At 40.6% G+C, this 20,772-nt stretch overlaps 1 protein-coding gene across 4 annotated transcripts in view; it reads right to left on the bottom strand.

Annotated features, from left to right (window-relative positions):
- Positions 1–20,772, bottom strand: part of MOB3B (MOB kinase activator 3B) — a 94,079-nt gene that overhangs the window by 64,248 nt on the left and 9,059 nt on the right. For 3 of the 4 annotated variants that reach the window (XM_054809329.1, XM_054809331.1, XM_054809332.1), the window contains exon 2: positions 3,335–3,433. The exons of the other annotated variant lie outside the window; for it this stretch is intronic. The gene's annotated coding sequence lies outside the window, so the exon portion shown is untranslated. The remainder of the gene's footprint in view (positions 1–3,334; positions 3,434–20,772) is intronic. 4 annotated transcript variants of the gene reach the window in all.

Below are 20,772 nucleotides of genomic sequence, written 5' to 3'. Positions count from 1 at the left end.
ACTGCAGCACACAGTTTAAGGTGAACTGAAATAGGTATCTCTCAGAACAACAGTAAAGACACTGCAAAAAAATGCAGGGTTTAGATTACACTGAAGTTCAGACTCTGTTCCTCTGTCATCCAGGAATTTAAGGTCTTGACCCTCTACAGACGGATAGCCGTGCAGGGATATGCATAGCTACAATTTTTTTCTGAAAAGTCAGTCCTGCCTCACATCCTCCCCTTTCATGTTCCTGCCTTCTTGCCATCTCCCCTATGATACATGGCCCAGGTGTTTATATATCCCCTTGCAGGGAACTGTATGAGATTAAGACGTAAACTGCAATAATTAAACCACTGATTTTTCATCCCAATCAATTTCTTTGATTCCCTGCTTGGCCACACAGCACAGGGAAGAGTACAGCATAAGGAAAGGTCTGTGTGGAAAGCAGAGGATGAGACATATGGAATAGGAAACCTGTGGGAGTATTTTTTCAGTCATGGCCACTTTAGTGAATCACAGTGTTTGCCATAATCGTTTCAGAACTCCCAAATCTTTAAAGCAAGTGGCGAACTCCCTTTAGGTCAGGCAACTACCAAGGCTGAAGTTTGACAGAGTGACAGATCGCAGTGAAGCATGCAGTTCCGACATTCCCTTTGAATGCTGTTTTTTCTTGTTACACACCCACATTCTTCCAGTTCTCTCCCTGGTTCACAGGCTTTTACTGCTCTGAGCTGTGGCTAGCATATGTGCAAGCACAGTCACTAATCCACATTCTAAGTACACAAACAGCCTCTGCTTTCAGTTATCAGGCCCTTGTGACCTGCTACATCCTTCCACCTCTAATAAAGCAAAGCCTTTATGAGTGAGTGTGCCTTCTTTCGCCAGCTGCTGTTACAATCATCGCTCCTGTAAACAGTTACCACACTGGCGGATTGGGTGGTTCAGCTTGCTTACTGCAGCAGAAGTAGCAATAGAACCAGCTCACTAACCCTGCTTCTGCCAAAATCTTTCAGTCTGTGTATGGAGTCCTCACCACAACAGTGTGTGGTTGCTACACTTTAGTAGCGTGTTTAGTGCAGCATTCACTGCAACAGAGAACTGTTATCCTTTATTTCTTTAAGAGCAATATACAGAGGACAGGTGAAAGGAGTAAGAAAATTTTAACGGCCTTGAAGAAGAAGAGATACACATGAAATTACATGGTGATTCTCTATGATAATACTCACTTATCTCCTCCAGCTTGTTTTGTTTCTGACTCCAACCTGTTTCTGAAGATGAAATTTTGACTATGCTGCAGTCAGTAGGAGCTTTGATACTGACTTCAACAGAGCTAAAATTTTACTTTTACGCTCTGAACACTCTCCTATTACAAGACAATAAGTTTTTATTAAACTATGGTTGAACTTCACAAATCTCTTTGTTCTGTTCAGCTTAATTCACTCCTAAATCTACATTCTGGCTTTTAAAAGCAATGGCACAATTAAGTAGACAGTGAGAGAGTTAAAATATGATTTCTTGCTCACTCCTACACTCTCAGAACATCCACACAATTTCCATACAAAAGCCTAAAACTAAGTCCACTGAACTCTGTTGAAGAAATGCCAGTCAGGTCATGTGAGTAATACAGAACAGCAAAAGATCCACACACAAAAATGTGGTCTCAGACCTCATATTAGGGCCTTAGTCTTCTCCTCTGTCTACAGATCAGCCAGAGGACATGTCTTTCCATATGAGGCAATACAATGGCTTATCTGCTAGAAGCCAGCAGTTTATCCCCTACAACTTCAAGCGCCCTACTCTGCATGCTGTGGCCAAACTCAGTTTTATTTCTGGTCTAAATCATAGCTTTAGGAAACCATGTATGTGTTCAGCTTTAAGAAAAAAGTCTAAATCATACGTTCCATCTCAGTGACATTTCAATTAAAACCACCCATTTTCTTGTCCAGGGAAAACACGCAAAGAAACAGAAATACAAAGGCAGAGTCCTGTTAAGTATGCTATGGTGGCAGAAACAAAAAACTAACTTCCTGCAATAAACAGGACTTCCTGCAAGCGTAGATGCTGAAAACCAGATGTAAGAAGGTGAGTTGACATCCATTCAGACCCTTTAGCCTTAGTCTGGCTTCTCCCACCAAAGCTCAAATTAATGTGGGGAGGGTAGACAGGGATGAAACAGGTTGGTGACACAGGGCCTCCACAACTGTCCTAAGAAGCTCAGGATTTCAGAGATGTTTTCCAAAGCAAAGATCTGTAAGGAAACTATGGCATCTTCAGTCGGTACGCTGCACCCTTTCTAACAAACACTGATAATTCTCAACCTGCACATGGTGATTTTCAGTTACAAAAAATTACCCTAACATCATGTTGCTGAGAGACAAAATTTGCCTAAAACCACATGGGAGTCAGTAATTGAGGTCAAGCCTGACCTACGCAGCCCCTCAACTTGATTGCCAATAACTCAAAACTGAGTGGAATTGCTATGGGCACTAAACACTCCAGTAGGAGGACAGTGAAGGTAGCTTCAGTATTAACAAAGGGGAGACAGGATTTATTTGTCTTTATAAAGCAGGGCTGATCAAGACAAGGCAAAATGTATAGTTCTTTACAAATGGAGAAATATGGAAAAAAACCGCGATAATTTAATTACAAATATCTTTCAATTATTTATACCATAAATCTAAAACCTTGTCCTGAAATGGAGCTCCAGCAGCTGTAGGACCCAGTCCACTGACTTTAAGCCACAGCTCTGCATGGTTATCAGAAAAGCTAAGTGTATGAAACAACAGAAGAAATCTTTGTTTCCCATGGTTTGGATCAAAATGCTCAATATGGCAGGTAAGGAGAGTGACAGCAACTACAGTTGAGTATGGGCATTTTCTAACTCATACCAAGGAGACATAAAGCCAAGGTATTTGTGCATGTGTCTTTTGAAGAATACTAAAGATTTCACAGATCCGAGATGATGATTTTGTAGGTGAACAGTTTAGTGTACTGGCAGCCTGCAACCTGGCAAGTCATACTGTGCTTCAGCAGCACCCAGTCACAAGGCATAGCCTCTGCAGTTGATGGTGAGGTCATAAGTGTCTAGTTGTGTGATCTATGCTTTCAAAATTCAGAGAAATAAATCATCCACCATGTTGATTTAGGTGTTGGTCTTAACTGGCAGGACTAACCTGACTTGATAACTGAAGAGATTTTTCTCCAGAGAACCATTCTGACCACCACCCTGCAACTTTATCATGTTCAACCTTATCATTTGGTCAAAATGACCTACTACTACGCACAGAGGGAAAAACAGATAATCTGATAAATATATGCACACCCCCCATAAACCAGACTAGAAACAGAATACCTGGGGTAAGGTAAACATCAGCACTCCAGAGCTCTAAATCAGCAGTCTTGCAGGACTCAATTTGAGAAAAAAAACTGTTTTCTTTGCCACCTGTGATACCTGAAATATAATGAAAGCAAGTAAATGAAGTCAGAAATGTGATATATCAAAACTTAATATTGGAAAGAACACTGAGGATAGCAACTACCTCCTCTGAGGACAACCATCTCCTCTCCAATTCATGATACAACTGTTGCTGTAACAAGGACTGTTCACCTGGGGAGAGTATAGGACAGAAAAAATGTGCTGTCTCTTAATGGAGTTTAGTAGATAGTAAGTATCCAGGAGCATATTAACTGGATAGCTCTACACAGACCATAATGCACCAGCACTACAGGAGCAATGCACTAGCAATATGCTGTAGGGAACAACTGTGGAACTGCTGCCTTCCCCCTACACAACAAAGAATAACTTTCCAGTTTATGATTCTACTTTACCTTTCTAGTGAACTAAACTACTTTCAAAGCCTTTTCTAGGTACTGCTTAACCCATACCGTGCTTCAGAAGGCATTTAACACAGCGAACAAAACTTCTACTCAAACTGATCTGGAAGGAGGGGTATGGGTGGTTTTTAAATTAGTCCCTGCGGTAAGCACTTTATAGGCAGAAGTACAGTATTTGATTACTGTTTACAGTTTGTGGTCAGAGCAACTCTCCTCCAGCACTAGCTCTGAGATCAGGTTTTTGCATTCCCCTAAATCATTTTGCACTATGCAGTGCTCTGCTTCTAACCAGGCACAAAAACCTCCTGTGACAGAGCTACAGAAATGAGATCTTAACACATACAGAAAGAGGAAAGCTTCCTTCACTGTAAGCTAAGGATCTTGCTTTTCAAATCAAGTTGCCCATAGCAGTGGCCAGTAAATACCCAATACTACAGAACGAAGGGAACAAAAGCCATTATTCATACAACATGCAAAAATGACCAGGAGGGACGGTTAAGATGGGTTCTTTCCCAACCGCTATAGCAAGCTGTTTACTCTGATGCAAAATAATTGAGTACTCGTTGTGGTCTGTGCAGCCATAGCTGCCAGCAAACACAGAAAACAGAGCTGACAATCTCTGGAAGGTGCCATTTGAAGGACTCTGCTTTGAACTAGAGAGGTTCGCCACAGCCTGGCACTGCTCAGTTTAGCTCTAACTAAATTCAGTTGCTGATTTTAATCAAAAATTGACTGTAAAGCTGGCACAGTTTGAAGGTGGGAGTTGTCAAGGTGGCTAAGCTTCCTCCTACAAAACAAGTTTGTACGGCATGTTTCCCACACTATTATTACTCCAACAATTTCTGACCAAGAAAAAAGAAAACCCAACAGCTTCCTGTTTATACTTGTACACTTGTGTGTAGCACATGCTGTGACTCAAAAGGAAGGTCTCCATCTGTCTTAGGACCTGGCCAGAGCAACACCATTACAAACTTTTATTTGCTAGTGTAACTAAAATGTCAGTAGGGAGGTTCTGTGGTGATTTAATGAACCGTGGAAACTTTAAGACCACTTTCCACCATACCTCATCCCTTGGTCTCACATCTCCTACAGCACAACTGGACAGAAGAGCTTTAGAGTGAACTGCTAAAAGGCACCCGAGTCCTGGCACTTTTTGCTAAGAGAGTATAGATGCTGGGGAACATGTTGCAGGAGAGGCTCTCTTATCAAAGAAACATCCAAACCAACAGGTGGTTGCAGCAGTGGGGGAATTCACAGCATCTTCACTGCATCACTAACACATCCATATAACCCATACACCAGTAAGATTCCTATTCCCTCAAAATAAGATTTTGTAAGACTCACACACTCACATAACCCTTAAGACCTCAGAAGCAAAGGTTGGTTCAGAGTAACTACAGGAAAAAAAAAAACCACAAAAAACCACCAAACAAAAAAACCAAACCCAGATCACTGAAGAGAGAAAACAGGCTTTGTAAGATCAGAAGCAGGAAAGCCACCAAAATGTGCGGGGAAGTCACTGAGGTAAACAGCCCTGCACTATTTGCACACAGATTCTGAGTCTTCTTTTAACAGCTCACTCCCAATTTAAGAATCTGAATATATGGCGCTTCATATCCTGCTCCTGGACAACTGACTTGAAAGTATTCCCAGGAGGGCTGCAAGACACAAGTTTTGCAGATAATCTGGAGAACTTTACACAAATCATAATTTGTACATTCAAGTTAATGGTACTTAACTGAAGAAAAACACCACCAAAGAATATCCTCCCAAAACATCACTTATTGTTTGGTCATAGTGATTAGCATCTGTTTCTACCCTACCCCAGCCATCTCCTCACTTTTGTAGAGTCTTCCAAATAGGAAGCATTTGGATCAACAATATGCTTTTCACCTATTCATCCAGACCGTGGCCCAGATGCCATACTCTGTCTCACATCATAATAGAAACAAGAGTATCTGTTCTATTGTTGAATGTCTCCGTGTCCAGATTCTGTACCTCTTTCCCTCTCCTATTTCCTACCAGAAACAGACATCCTGCAACAGCCAGAAGATAATAGCATCGAGATTTATTTTTTTTCACTATATATTTAGCACTCCTACTACATGGCTTTATTATATTTATTTTAACATTTTAATTTATCCATTGAATTTTACAGAATCTTTAACAACACTGGGAATGCTGATTATATTCTCACAAATTTTAGCATGCGCAATTTATTCCTTAATTGACATTAAGCCAAAGCAGCCTTAGATCTACTGCCCTTTAGAATGCTTTCATCATTCTAGTTGCTACATAAATAAATGGTTAGGAAATTGCATTGCTACCTTGCTATTATTTATCCCGTTTCAATCACATCTTTTGCCACCCATGCATTCCATACATTATGGTTTTAATCCAGTTCCAAATTACTTGAGTAACCCAGCTGTATCACACACAATATCTACTATTAGAGAGGCAGATGCCATCACAATTTTTGAGGCAGCAATCACCACAGATCCCAAGAGTACTCCCAAATAATAATACATCTACTCTCTGAAAAGTATGCCAGCCAGGTGACAAGACTGAATCTCTATCCTAACACAGCAGGGACAGAAGTCTAAGTTTTCTTTAGAAAAGTGAGTGAGAACCCAGGATGAAAAGCCACACAACCAGGTTTCTAAGCAAGCATTTTTTTGAGAAGTCAGTACTCTGGCTCCAGCAAGACTTGAAACTTAGATTGTAGATATTTCTTCAGGAACTACCAATACCCAAGGAGTACCAAGGTGCAAATCACTGGAGGTGTATCTGCAGATGCCATGATTACAGCAAAGCAAACTGGATGGTAGTTAACAGACAGCTTCGCCCATATGCTGAAAGCATGCATCTCAGCAATGCTGTTAACATCAAAGATTCAGAAATGCTTTCCCCTATTATCTTCTCTACAAGGAATTTCTATCCCTCCTAGTCTTCCCTTTGTTCCAAAATGCCCTCTTCATTTTCTTTGTGCTTTTTTGCTTTCTCCCCTTCTTCGCTCTTCTACTTAGTGTTTCTCACAGTCATGTCCAGGGTTTAAGTGCCAGCTAAAGAGCAATTTAGACGACTGACAGCAGGCACCAAAGCAAAGGCTGCTGGCTACATCCCATTTTGTCTCTAGAGTTTCTAACCCTACGTTCAACTATGGAGAACAATCAGGCAAATATACAAAGATGGTGTAACCCACCTACGTTTGCTGCTTTTTATATCATCATGTGCAGACAGGTTCAATTATTAAGTTATTGCATGTGTGTGGGACTGCATGCAATTAAAGAAATATTCTTCTTGCGCACTTCCTGCTTTAAGAACAGGACAACATACTACAAGTTATACAGGCTGTAAGGCCAGTGTCTATCACTCAATTCTTCACTTGCTTGTTCTGAAACAAAACAAGATTAGCTCCATTTAGGTCAGAGTCAGACTGATGTGGCAAACCTGGGAATTCAAGATAAAATCCACTACTCTGATTCATTCTTTAATACACCTGCTTAAGCTCGCATGAAAAGTGTGGTATAAGTAATACAAAAGTTTAGAGAACATAATGACTATAAAGGAACATGATAAATATAGGAGAAAACTTCAAATACTTACTACATCAGTTATAATTACAATGGAATAATCTACTACTGCCAGGAAATAAAGATTTTCCAAAATCTGCTAAGCATCATCACTCTTCTGTTTCTTTCAGCTCCAACTTCTTTATTTTAAAACAGATATGAACACTGGAACTATATTTTCCACTACTAAAAGAAAAAAAACCCCAACTAGTCAAAGCAACAGGCAAAACTGAAATGTTCTGAATACGGAAAAATAAAGACCTAACTTGCAATGCAAGCATACATTTAGATTCGAATATATTTCGATCACTGGATTGAACAGAAGGAGTTAAGTTAAACTCACAACAGTTGAATGGTCATGCTGATATATTTCAACGTAACATAACAGATAACTTTCAGAAGTCCATCCAGACTTCTCTAAAAGCTTAACTGAGATTTACTTTATTATAAACATATTGCTAAGTCTTGAGAACATAATAAAAATATAGGGGTGCTTCTGAAATTGTGTAGGCCCCATGTAAACTGTACTATTCAAAAGTCCAATGTAATTTAATAAAGCAGATTACATCTACAGAGAGTTACATAGACGTAATATATAGCTGTTTTGCGCTAGAGATATGTAACAGGTTCCCTTCATATTCTATACATTTCCTTCAAAGCTTGTACATTTTACGTAACCTCCAGGTCTTCAAGAGACACATCTGTGGAAACAGAATATAACCCTTAATTTCTAATACACAGGTACCTATCCAACATCCTTAAAAGAAATCACATAATACCCTGCAAAACTCCACAGAACAGATGCCATCTATGGTACACTGGACACATAAAACTTTTGCTTGTTGACAGAGGTCTTTGGATATATTGACTCATATTTCATCTGTGTGGCAAAGATACTGTATCCAGACTGTGAAACTGCATACTCCGTACCTGAACTGTGCCTTGCACAAAAGGGATTTCAACATACGGTGGCTAAAGGGTAAGGGCTAACCTTATATGCTCGCTTCTGATCTGTCACATCCCTTTCTCATTAAGACTGTTAGATTAATTGCATGGTTTATTCCAGTATCAGGCAGATGTTACAGAACAGCTTTACTGAAAAAACGCAGGAAACATTATGTCAAGCATTACACTTCTTGTCTGCTTAAGAATTCATAATGTTTTGGTTTCTAAGACATTATAAGACGAACACAATTAGTCTAGGGTGCAGATGGTACACTGCTGTACTACTGTTCATATGAGCATTAAAAGATGAGACTTTGCTGGAACAGATTCCAAGAGTGCAGGCAGCAACCCAAACAAGTGAATTGGTTCAGCTGCACTTTTTTTGTGTGAAGGTATAATAAAATGGACTGAGGAAAGGGGACAGCTATGGGGAATACAAAGAATCAACTCATTCTTTCATGCCTCAGTATCCCTGAAAATGAAAACAACCCCTACTGTTATCCTACTGTCTACTTTGAGTTGAAACACTAGCACAGAATGATCTTCAGAAGTAAACTTTCAGTATAAAGACAAATTCTCATCTAAGCTATACTTGCTCTAAGCAGTGACTAAGAACTGAGGCATGTTTTGCTTCCCCAAGATGGAGATAAAAAGTAGCACAGAATAGCACAAAATTATCCTGTAAAGACTTAAATTTACCTCACAATCACATTAACAGCTTCTTAAAGTAAAGCAGAAATTTTTTTTGTGGGTAAACATGTACCCACTTAAGTTCAAATTTCAAATCCAGTTTCCATGTCAGTTTTTCCAGAGTGAGTGTCAGCCCTTCTCTGCTACTGTACCCACACACATTCACTCATGTTTACAGACCTGAAACATGTATCTGCTACTGTAGTGCAGTACATTAGTTCCAGAAGAAAACTATGATGATGACCCTGTGGAGGATCAGTAGTAATAGTCCCTTTTAACTATTTTTGTTCAAGGAAGAAACCACCTCTGGAAATACTATCCCTGTCAACCATGAGATGCAACGGGATGTTAAAATGGCTCCTAACTTACAAAGCTTCAAGAGCCAATTCTTTGTAAGGATTTAACATTTCAGAAAATGGACTACCAATTGCTCCTTTCCATAATACTGTACTAAACCAGCCTAGTAATGGTAATTCTGTCTCCTTTCCACTTAAGTGGTAAGACAGTAGTCAGGAGGGCCAACAAAGATTTGGCCTTTCAACATGAAAAATCATGGCAAAAATATAATTTTAGCTGATCTGATTTTTTAGTGTGCTTCCCATCAAGTGTTTTTGAAAATAAATTTTGGAATTTAAGAGTCCTAGACGCGTTTGAAAAATAACTTTCACATCACATGAAATAAATATACTGAACCACTGTATATTCCTTCCTTTAGTTTAACTAATAAAACAAGACTGATCTGTCTAAAGAGCAGCTTAGGTTTGATCATTAAAAACAGTACAGATTGTGCTGAATTTAATACTAATGTCTGATAGTGTTACTGCAGGAATATAAACACAGTGTTCAGGACATAATTGAAACCCACAATTTAGAAGTGACAGGGCAATATGAATAACACAATACTGTAATATCTATCAGCTTAATTTACTGCACTGCTAAGCAAAAGCCTAGATTAAGAGCGACTAATGGCCCAGCCTTAGAAATCTAATAATTACAAATAATAACCAGCAACTCCACCTTTCTGGCCCAAATGTCGGATTATATAGCATAATAAACAATCACATATATTAAATAACTGCATGAAAAAAGTTCTTAAGCAACTGCAGCAACTCTGAGCTACCTATCAGTAGTTTACTGAGTAGGAAGCCTGGAGAAGGGAGAGTAAGGCAACTGTGCCCCTGGACATTGCCTAAACTGGGCTAAATTCTGAAAGGGCTCAGGACTGAACAAATTTTGACTGTATAATTTACAGGGACAACACAATTCCAGCCAGGGAGACAATTTCATACTGAGCACAGCCTGATTACCTAAGCCACCTGAGCTAGCCAGCACTGATGCTTCATCACTGCACACCCAGGACACAGAAATGTGTTGGCTTTGTGGTTTACCAGCCCAGCCCAGTCCTCAAAGTGTTGCTACACTATGCTCCTCAGAGCATGAAAACTGGGGAGCCCTTCTGGCCCTTTGGGGCACACTAGTCCAGCAGTACGTTCAGGCTAATCAGTGCTCCCATAATGCAGAACACTGGTGGCTCTGGCACAGACAAATACAGTAGTCCAGCAGGAGTAAGTGCCACTGCCATGACTGAAAACATGGCAAAAGTTAAAGCTTTCAGGTAAGCTGTGTGGGTTATTGTCATAGCAAAGTACCTAAACTCCAGGAATTTATTTCTTCTGGGATAAGGTATAGGGTAGTGGTAAGATACAGAGGAGTTACAGTTAGGACCTTTGGGAAGGGAATCATCTGTTCAAATGTAGGTAGTTCCATTGTAGATTTTGGCACATTTGGTTCTCTTCTAGACTCCCACCGTAGTTAATGACGAGAAATGCATTTCAATGATATGACTCATCTCATCCTAGATGTGTAAAATACGTAAGATGCATCAAACTTAAAAATCCTCATCTGTCTCCTCTGACAATAAAGGTAGCCTAAGGTAGTGAGCCCAGTGCAAGTCTTACAGTGTAAGCTGGAAGTTGCAGACCCCATCCTTAACATCCCTTCACGCCGTCATCACTAGCACATCATCAGATTATGGGCATGCTCCTTTGCCTATTTGTCTTCTACTTTCTTAGTAGAAGCACCATAATGCTTATATGTAAAACAAAGTTTCATTGATAGACCCAAGGAAAGCACTGTGTGATTCTCTGATGCAAGCTATTTTTAGAAATGAATAATTATCATGTAAATATTGTACTGGGTCTTCATGAAAAAGAGAGTAACACTTCTCTACTGAATTTTAATACAGCAGCGTACAAGTGCTTCCCATGGCAGATTGTATTACTGCAACAGATTATGAGACCAAATATTCTCCTATATAGATGACTTAAAATCTATAGGACAATCAAAAAGAATCCCAATCCCTGACACTTTCTATCTAATCCCATTGAGGGGGCCTTATGGTTTTAACGCAGCCACTGGTGTCCTCACGCATAATGCACTGAAACTTCAAGGTTACTCTTTCCAGACCTAGTCCTCTTTAACACAAGGCAATTCTATTGACTCAAATTGACTACTAAATTCAAATGGTCTTACATGGCCTCCACCCATACCCTTATGAATACAGTCTCCTTCCAGTCACCTTATTTTATTTTCATTGTATTGAATAGGTTGCCATGAGGCACTAGGCATTACATTCAAAGGCTGTAACCAGTTGAATTCAGACTCTCAAAGCTAAATCCTTTATCTAATAAATCATATGCAGTCCCTATTATCATATGAAGTCTTCTACTACAGCATAAATTAATCTCTTATACCTACCTTACTTTATTTTAGAAGACCTCAAGCTATGACCATCTTTTAATCCTAACTAGTTCCTAGATGAGAACAGCGTTATGCCAGACTTCTGAAAATAGAAGTTATATGGGTGATGACTGGCACAGCTCTCTCTCCAGGCCTTTATTTATATGGTAAATTCTCTTTTGTTACCAAGTTAGTTTACAGTACGATGCAGAAGATAGTACCTGGAAAAGAGGATATCAGTTAATGAGGTCATCAAAGCAGACTCTCATCCATCATCCCATGTGGATTTTGCAGCCTGTCTCAATGGAAAGCAGCCAGCCTTGAGAATTTTGGAGGCTGGCTCTGCAGCAAACCTGTCTGTCTGAGTGGGAGTGCTGGGTTACACAGGCTTTTCCTAGCTCATGCTCGTTTTACTAGCGAGAGATGGATCATTAATAACATTAATTGCAATTCAGCCTAAAAAAGTGACGTGGAACTTGCATTTAAATGATTGTATTTTGTAAAGCAGCACACGGCAGGTCTCAAGATTGTCTAAAGCAAAAAGTAGAAGCAAAGTTCTGCTTCTTCCAAATTCCTCATAAAAGAGAGAGAAAAAGCTGCCTAGATAGGCAATCAGGAAGGAATGCAAAATTCCCAAGGATTTTGCAAATAAAAAATTTTTGCTAATTTTTCTGCTCTCAGTACACTAAGGGAGTTTAATCATGCATCCTCTGCGCTGTGCACTACGGAGATCAGCCATGTTGTTTAGCAGCTCATTCTGTTCTTTTCCTCCATCACCAGAGACAAGAAGCTTCAGCAGAGGGCTTTTCAGCCTAAGAATTTTTGTTGCAAGACAAGGTCTCTCTATTAAAGTTATTGTCAAATCAAGATTTTGTTCAGGGATTATAGTGGAATGCCATCTATGTGCTTTACATTACATTTTAGGACTCTTTCATCCCCTGCATACCCATGGAAGCACACTGCCCCTGCAATCAGCCACATTTGATGACACTGTAGAAACCAGTAAATTGCTAGCACAAAGCACTAGAAAAAGGAGGTAAGAATCCTACGCCGGCAAACATAGTGAGCTGTACAACCCAAGAGGAATTTTCCTTCTTTAAAGGCCATTAATATAATCAAGTTGTCTTTATCAGTACAATAAACAAAAAGAAATCAGATTAGAAAAGCTACTTTATTATAATAGTGAAAGGCCTGGTTTTCAAATGGCCACCTCTCCCTGCTCTAACATATAACCATAAAATTCTTATCAAAACCAATCTCACTCTCTTCTGTAAAATACTGTCTCCTCAATAAAATAAAAGCAGATGAAAGCAAAAAACATGAGAGCAAGCCATTTGTCCAAGGTCACATAGCAGGCCAATAGCAGACCAAGGAAGAAAACCACAGTTGCCTCATTCGGAGCTGCCATCTGTTTGTAAAGCTAGACTCCAAACACATTCTTGAAGCAGGCTTTGGCACCTCTGTTTAACTCAGCTTGAACCTGCTTGATGAAACAACGTATGTCCCAATTTCCACTGGATAGCAGAGTCCTCTGGATCTAATAGATTCACACTGGAAATTAAATAAATCTGGACTTTGAGATGTCAGAAAAATGGGTAGCACAAATTTGGTATCTTCTTATGCCTCAGGAAGTTTCTTCTCTGACATGGTAGGAAATTGCACTACTCGAAGTCTCAATGTCATTAAACTAGAATAGGCATGGTCATAATTATTAAACTAGCTGCATAAGCTACAGGGAAAAAAAATCAGAAACAAACAACTAACCATTCACCAAGTTCACAAATGGACTCTCTTTGTGGATGAAATAAGATTTCTACAAAGTAAAGGTGGCCCAAAACAAGGAGACGAGATGAGTAGAAAAAGCCATAAAGCCAGAACCGCACTTTCCATCCACTTCTCAAAATACTCTTTAATTTTTAAAAAATTGGAAATAACACAAGGAAAACCTCACCCTTTTAGCACCACAGAAATTTGATGCAGGTTACCTGGAATTTACTTCTCTTCATCACCTTGCCAAGACACGAGAGTTTGTAGACAGAAAATGTGTTGTTAGTAACCAGAATCGTGCAAGTACTTTTTTTCCTTTGATGTGGACAGCCCAGCTGACAGGTCAAGGATTTTTTAACAGCAGTTCCAAATTGGTCAATCCAGCCTACAGCTGTCCTGGTTGCCTGGGACTTAAATGCTGGTAAAAAATAAAGGCATCTTTCTAGCAGTCACAGCAAAGGAAGAAATAAATAAAGGAGAAGAGATACAAATACCAATACTGCTCTCTCCTCTCACCTCTCAGACAACATACTTACTGGGCTGTCCTTTTGCCTATCATCACTAACAGAATATCACTGTCTAAGTGGGAACTGTCTGTCAAAAATTGGTCCTATTCAGCTTCACTCCTAAGAGTTACCAAAGACTTTGGACTGTGGGGGAATTCCAGACCCACACAAATCCTATCCTACCAAATGACCCATCTGCAGTGCAAACCAGAACCCTACTCCGTTTACACCAGGGTCAATCCAGTCTGAAAAAAGATCATACTCCATTCTTGTTATAAGAACACTTCAGCAGTATAGAACACTACTACATACAGCACTAGGTTAAACTGAAACCTGTTCTGAGCTCAGACAGGTATTAAAAGAATCTCTATTTCATAAAATTAATTGTATCCCATTTTACCTCCTCTTCTAATGGATGAATTGTGAACACAAAAATAGGTGTGGTACTAACTGCACAGTAGCAGACAAGGCTTTTATTTCAAATAGAGGCTTTCAGGCCCAGAAGTGCCTGTTTCAGTTAAAAAATGCAGGACAACCAGAATAATTTTAGATTTTAAGCAATGGCATAAGAAGCAAGGACTGTAGTGTGGACTCCTTCTGCTCTTCACCACCAGAAAGCCAGTCTGTTACTTTCTCAACTGTATCTACTGAATTAAAGTAATTATCTTCCCTGGTCCTTAAACTATCATGGTATAAAGAATGATGCCACTGCTCAAGAGTTTTTCTTACAGAACCTTTCTAGTTTATTATTTTGACTTGATGTAGCATCACAGGTAATCAAAACTGGCACACCTGCCAAAACATCTCAGTTTTAGCTGCATCTCAGGGGTTTGCATTCTAACATCTTGTGGTTTGGGACCTGCAAAAGAAATTTCAGTTACTTCACACTTTCAATATAGAGGTGTTGCAAAGCAGATAAATCCTGCTGCATAAACAGCAGCCCAAGGGCATATTCATAACAAAAACTTTTAGCCCCTTCAGTATGTTGTTACATGGTAGGTGTGTGTTTTACATCTGACAACAAAATACTGTTATTGTTTTGAATTCCTGTCTCTCATCATTAGTGCTAAGATTCTGCTATACACCTCTACAAAAGCAACAGTGGCATTTAGGAAAGAAGCTTTAGGAGACTTTGCAGCTCTCAGGGTGTCCAGGTCAGGTTATTCGTCAGTCAATACGACTACTGGACTAAAAGGGGACTCATTCACTGAGCCCAGTTTTAGTTTTGCCAGGAAATCATCAATCTCTGCAGAAAGTTGCTAATCTCACTGTTAGAAATAGGTAGGGGTTTGGGGCCCACAGCTGCTTTCTGCAATGCTGATACAAATCCATACAGCTAATCTGAATTACAGTTCACAGAAGGTGACTGCTAGGCCTCTGGAGTGAGGGTGTAGCTGTTTGGTCAGTGTCAATCACTGTGCAATTGGGATGAGTAAGTTTATAGCACTGCAGGCTGTTGTGGCAGTTTGCCACAGTATCTCTCTTTGCCTAACATGCAAGTGTCCATACAGAAACCCAACCACCTACACTTTTTATTCTGTCAAGGGTTTTAAAGCTGTCAGTCCTATAGGCTTTGAAATAAGCTTTACAGTGAAGTGGTTCATAGTTTCAGCACATCAAAAGTTACTGTGTTCAGATGCTGTCCAAAACACTGATCAGTCATGCACGAGCCTGCTCAGCTGCCTGTTGTGTGTGCTGAGTAATTTCAAAATAAGCATTGGTGCCAAAAGCCTAGACCACTTACTAACTGCACTGCATTAAAAGGCACATGTGCCAATTCACTAATTCCAGAAGCTGTCCCTCCCATATAGTCCAAACAATTTCTTATTGAGCAAAGACTGAGAAAAGGCTTAGGAAACCCACCTAGCTCTTCTACAGATGGACTTTGCAAAATCCTAAGTAGCAAAACGCACAGTACAAATAGTTTTTCACTCTGGAGTCACAATCTGCACAGCAAATAAACTGAGTATCACTAGATTCATTGGGGTTTTTCAAGCAGGATATCTGAACTCTTTCTGATGTAGTGTTAAGTGTGAGAATGGATGATACCGCAAACACTCCTATACACACGGCGCACAGGGAACAGATACAGTCATATTTTCATGGAGCAATACAAGCTGTTCCCAACTTGGAATTTGCCCCGCTGCAGGAACCTATGTGATCATACATTCCTGTCATGACTTATGAGAGCCTTCGACAACAACTTTGTTACTTGATAATCCATCAACCACAGAGAGAAGTCTCTGTGACCACTTAACATTTAATCCTTTAGCCAAGATAATTAGCAAGGCAGGTTGTTAGAACTGGTATTGACCATTTTCATGATGTGACCATCTCCCCAGTGGAAACAAAGCTAATCTGAAACACTAACATTTACCTGGGGGGAAAAAACCAAAACAAAACCACACCCAACAAACAAGCAGAAGCTGGCATGGTTATTACTCCCGTTGTCAAACCAAGTCGATGTCAATACTCTCTGTCCTCACCTTATTTCATATATGTTCACAAAAAGTTCACTGCAACTACACTTGACATTAATGCTTAATTCCAAAGACATACAATCTATGGGTGTTATTAACTTTTAACAACTTTTTAAGGGAAAATATATAATTATATCTCTATCACACTTCTCAGACAATTTCTTACTACACAATCCAACTGTCTTGCTTCCCACAATAACTTTCCAAACCATCATCCAGCTTCAATGATGTCTGAAACAGCAGTTCAAACCTCAAAAATACTGTCGCCCAGAGTTCACAAAATCAGCACCTGGACAGGGATTAAAACAAACCTATTGACCTCACTAAGGAAAAAAACTAATCATTCAGCAGATATGGAGTTGAAAATTATTTACAGTATGTCCTCTGTCTTACCTTCTGAAAGCTTTGACAGAACATGAGGAGAAGGAGTTGGAGAACTGAGTGAAAGGAGGTCAGAAACCAGGCTTCATTAGTTAATGAAATAAAATTTTAAAAATTATAAACACACCTGGCACATATAGTTAAGTCTTCACCTCACCATGTCTGGGCAATTCTGCAACACTACTCAGTTAGCAGTCTTCCTACAGTCATACCGCATTTTCCAAGACATTTCTCACAAGCAAACTCCCATGCTGACATAAAAAGGATTTGTCAGCAACACAAAGAAGTTTTCATTACATTAGAACAGTAGTTGCCCTCCACACTAAATGTAAGTGACTAGAAATACTCTGTTATTTGTTATTATGAGGATGATACAGGATAGCCTGCAGAATCACTGTATGCATATATTGCAAAGTGGAATAATATTAATGCACATTTGTAGCCTCTAAAACTCACATAGGCTAACGTACAACACAGACTGATTTTTATCTGGCATCAACTCTGTAAGACAGAGGTCTGTAGCACATAGTAGTCAGAAATCTCAGGTTAAATTGGTAAGGTTCTTAGTTTTTTATTAGTTTGGTTTTAAATGTTTTTGCTTTGTTCTACATTCTGCAGCCAGTCTCAGGACCAAGTCCTAGAAATGAGGACCTGAGACACTTTGCAATATGGCTAATGCTTCCCTCTCCCACAAAATGGGACTTGTGGATGTGACGATGAGACAAGATCATATAACTACTTCAGGTTGCCTTCTACACAGCACAGGCTTCTAAACTCAGAATATCAGGTTTCCAGTGTCTTACTGTCACATCTGCTTGTAAAGAGGTCTGAAGGCAAAAAGACCTGATCCAAATTATCACCATCACACTAAAAGCTAAGATTTTTTTTTCTTCCCCTCAGAGGCCTTCCCATGGGAAATCAGCAAGATCAGATCATCCAAGCCTAAATATACCATCTCAGGCGATCTGAAGGCTGCCTGCTGATGAAAGCAGGTCCTGCTCCCATGCTCATAGCCATGTTCTTCTGGTTGTCCCTATGTGCTCACACCAGCTCTACTCTGATTAGCCAGTTCAAGGTAGAAAAGCAGGCAAAAAAAATGGCCTCCCCACCCCCCTCAGAGAAAGGGAAAAGGATTCGCTTTTCAGTCACAGTAGTTTCCCAAGCTGAAAAAGTCCTAAGGCCAAACAGGAGAGAAACAGGACTAGCTCTTTGGGTAGGAGCTAACTATTAGATCAGTTTGGCTGTGTGTGGTAAACTTCACCCTAAGCTCCACATCATCTGTGCCCTATTAGAGGCTTGCTCCCAAGAGTAATTTGACTGACAAAGATCTGAAAAAAACACATGTGAAACATTTCCTCAGCAGTTGGGGGTAAACAAGTTGGCTGGGTGGAGCCTTCCCTATTATGTTTTTTGGATTCTGTGATTCAAGCCTAAGGGTTTTTGACATCTGAGAGGAGAAATATAGTGAAGTTTGCACTCTTCCCAGAAAGAAAGACACACTGCTCAGCAGGAAAACCAAGTGAGTCTCTCTCCTGGAATCTAATCTGGCCTTTTGGTTTCTTATTTTACCACACAAACACACAATTTTAACAAGACCAGCACTGACTAGTCCAAGTGAGAAAGCATTACAAACCTTCTATCTCTTATCATTGTGGAGATGCTCTCCTTACTGCTGTTTTATTGGCTGCCAAGATGACCTTTTTACAGACAGATGAACAATAATGCTAGTCTGTTTATTACAATTGATTGCAAGCAGATGAGAACACTAGAGTCACAAAAATCTAACACAAAGAGTTTGACAGTGCAGCCAGTTGGAAATCCCTTGGAAAGCCAAACAGCCTTTGTAGGATATACCACCTCTGTTTATCTGGTAGGCTATGAAATCTGCATTTTCTCCACAGCAGATACTCCAATAAAGACCACTCTTTTCTTCTTACCCCGCAAAGCATTCCTTATTCATACAGCCCTCAATAACATAAATGAGGTGAGATGGGTACTTTACAAGCACTTAGATGAGTCTGTGGATTTCCTACTGGAATTGGTGGTCCCTGGCTGAGAGAAAATGACCATAATTTGTTAGGGTGGGCAGAATCCAGCAGCCCAACAGGGGTGAGGCTGCCACAACTCCATGCCACCAGTCCAACCAGTAGCGAGGTTGAGTGTGCATTCCCAGTAGGCACACACACGGAAACACATGTACAGCACATATTCACACACACATGACCAGATATACACAGGCAGACACACAGAGCAGTCACATGAATACCAACAGCTTCTTCCTGTTTCTCTCTTTTGCCAAGCATGATGGAGGTCTGCTAGTGGGGATATATATGTATACACATACATAGAAAGTGAATCCCTCTAGCAGCTGAGCTCAGACACATCATCTGCCCTGTAGCTGTCCCTGGATCCTGGCACCAGGACATATGGGCCACCAAGTCTTCAGCCCCACTCCACTTGCCAGTACGGACCCCCTCACGCAGGCGTGTGCACACACATACAGAGCTCCACAGCAGATGAGCAGGACTCCCTTGGTTCCTCCAACAGCCAGCCCCTCACGTGGTGTGACCCTCAGAGACAGACACGCACGTGGCCCTCAGACCACACTATCCACTCACTGAATAGTTTGATACTCTCTAGCACTCAAACGCTCTATCACATACCCTCACTCACTGCAGTTCACTGGCACCACGGACACACAGATCGCTGACCCTGGTCCCAGTCCAGCTGCTGGCACTTAAGTCCACTCATTTTGGTCTCTCCAGTTGCTGGTACCAATGACACACGGGCCCTCCGACCTGTGGTCTGACTCTAGGTGCTGGCACTTAGACCCTATACTCACACACACCTACAGAATAAAGTCCCTCATCCAGGAAAATACTTAGAAACAGAGTTTATTAAGAAGAGAGGACATACTGCTGTTCAGGCACAGGGCACAACGAGAGAAATGTATTGACCAGCTGCTGTTTACACATGACTAGTCCTTTTTATCACCTCATCCCTCTGTTTTCACATGCTTGTTCCTTCCCAAAACACCCAGATCCATCCCTTTCCCTACCTTTGGTTCTTCCCCTAAACATCCCATAACAGGGCCTGTGTAATCCAAAAATGCTCTTCCTCTGCATCCATAACGTGTTCCCTACCTCTAGGCAGCAACCCCCAGGAAGCCCGTAAGGTGCTTCAGCATTGACTCATCTTGATGCGTTTCTCTCCCAGGCCATGGGGGTAAGGTTCCCCCAGGACAATCCCAGAAGGGCCCTTCCTCTGAGCCCTTAATTTGGGTTCCTGCCTGCCCCTGTGCTCCTTGGGGGTTTGTGGAGATGGGCTTTTCTTGAGCTGATGGCTCCTGTGATGGGGCTAGGAGCAGCCAGGGCAAGTGTTATTCAGGCTCCCCCACCTGCCAATGTCTCAGTGATACATTGTGAGGTGCAGGCAAGTTTTTAATCACATAAACTAACAGAGTTTATCACCATTACTTTTTAAGCAAGCAAGCAGGGCAATATTGAGTGAAGACAACCCAGAAATTAAAGTAGCCTCTCTCTCAGAAACTGGGATCATCTAGGTTCAAAACTGATTTGCATTTATCAGGCCTCAGCCTTTTTTTTTTCCTTCCCTTTTTTTCAGCATTTCTCACAATGCTTCCAACTAGACAACCTTGACTTAGAGCCTGGGTAAAGCTGTGTAACACTCCCAAGATATGTAGTAACTATGTATATCTACCTTGTAAAGATGCAGTTAAAATACAGGTAAGCTAAAAGACACTTCGAACCTAGGCATCACCTAGGTGATTTCAGATCTGGGATCTCTGTTCCATTCAGTTGACTCCTAGTCCTCTATACTAGACCTGTTGCTTCAGCTTTAACCTCTGAATTCTGT

Source organism: Grus americana, chromosome Z (assembly GCF_028858705.1).
Source record: "Grus americana isolate bGruAme1 chromosome Z, bGruAme1.mat, whole genome shotgun sequence".
NCBI lineage: Eukaryota > Metazoa > Chordata > Aves > Gruiformes > Gruidae > Grus > Grus americana.
The sequence above is the reverse complement of the archived record's forward strand: the minus strand, read 5'-3'. Positions and strand labels throughout refer to the sequence as shown.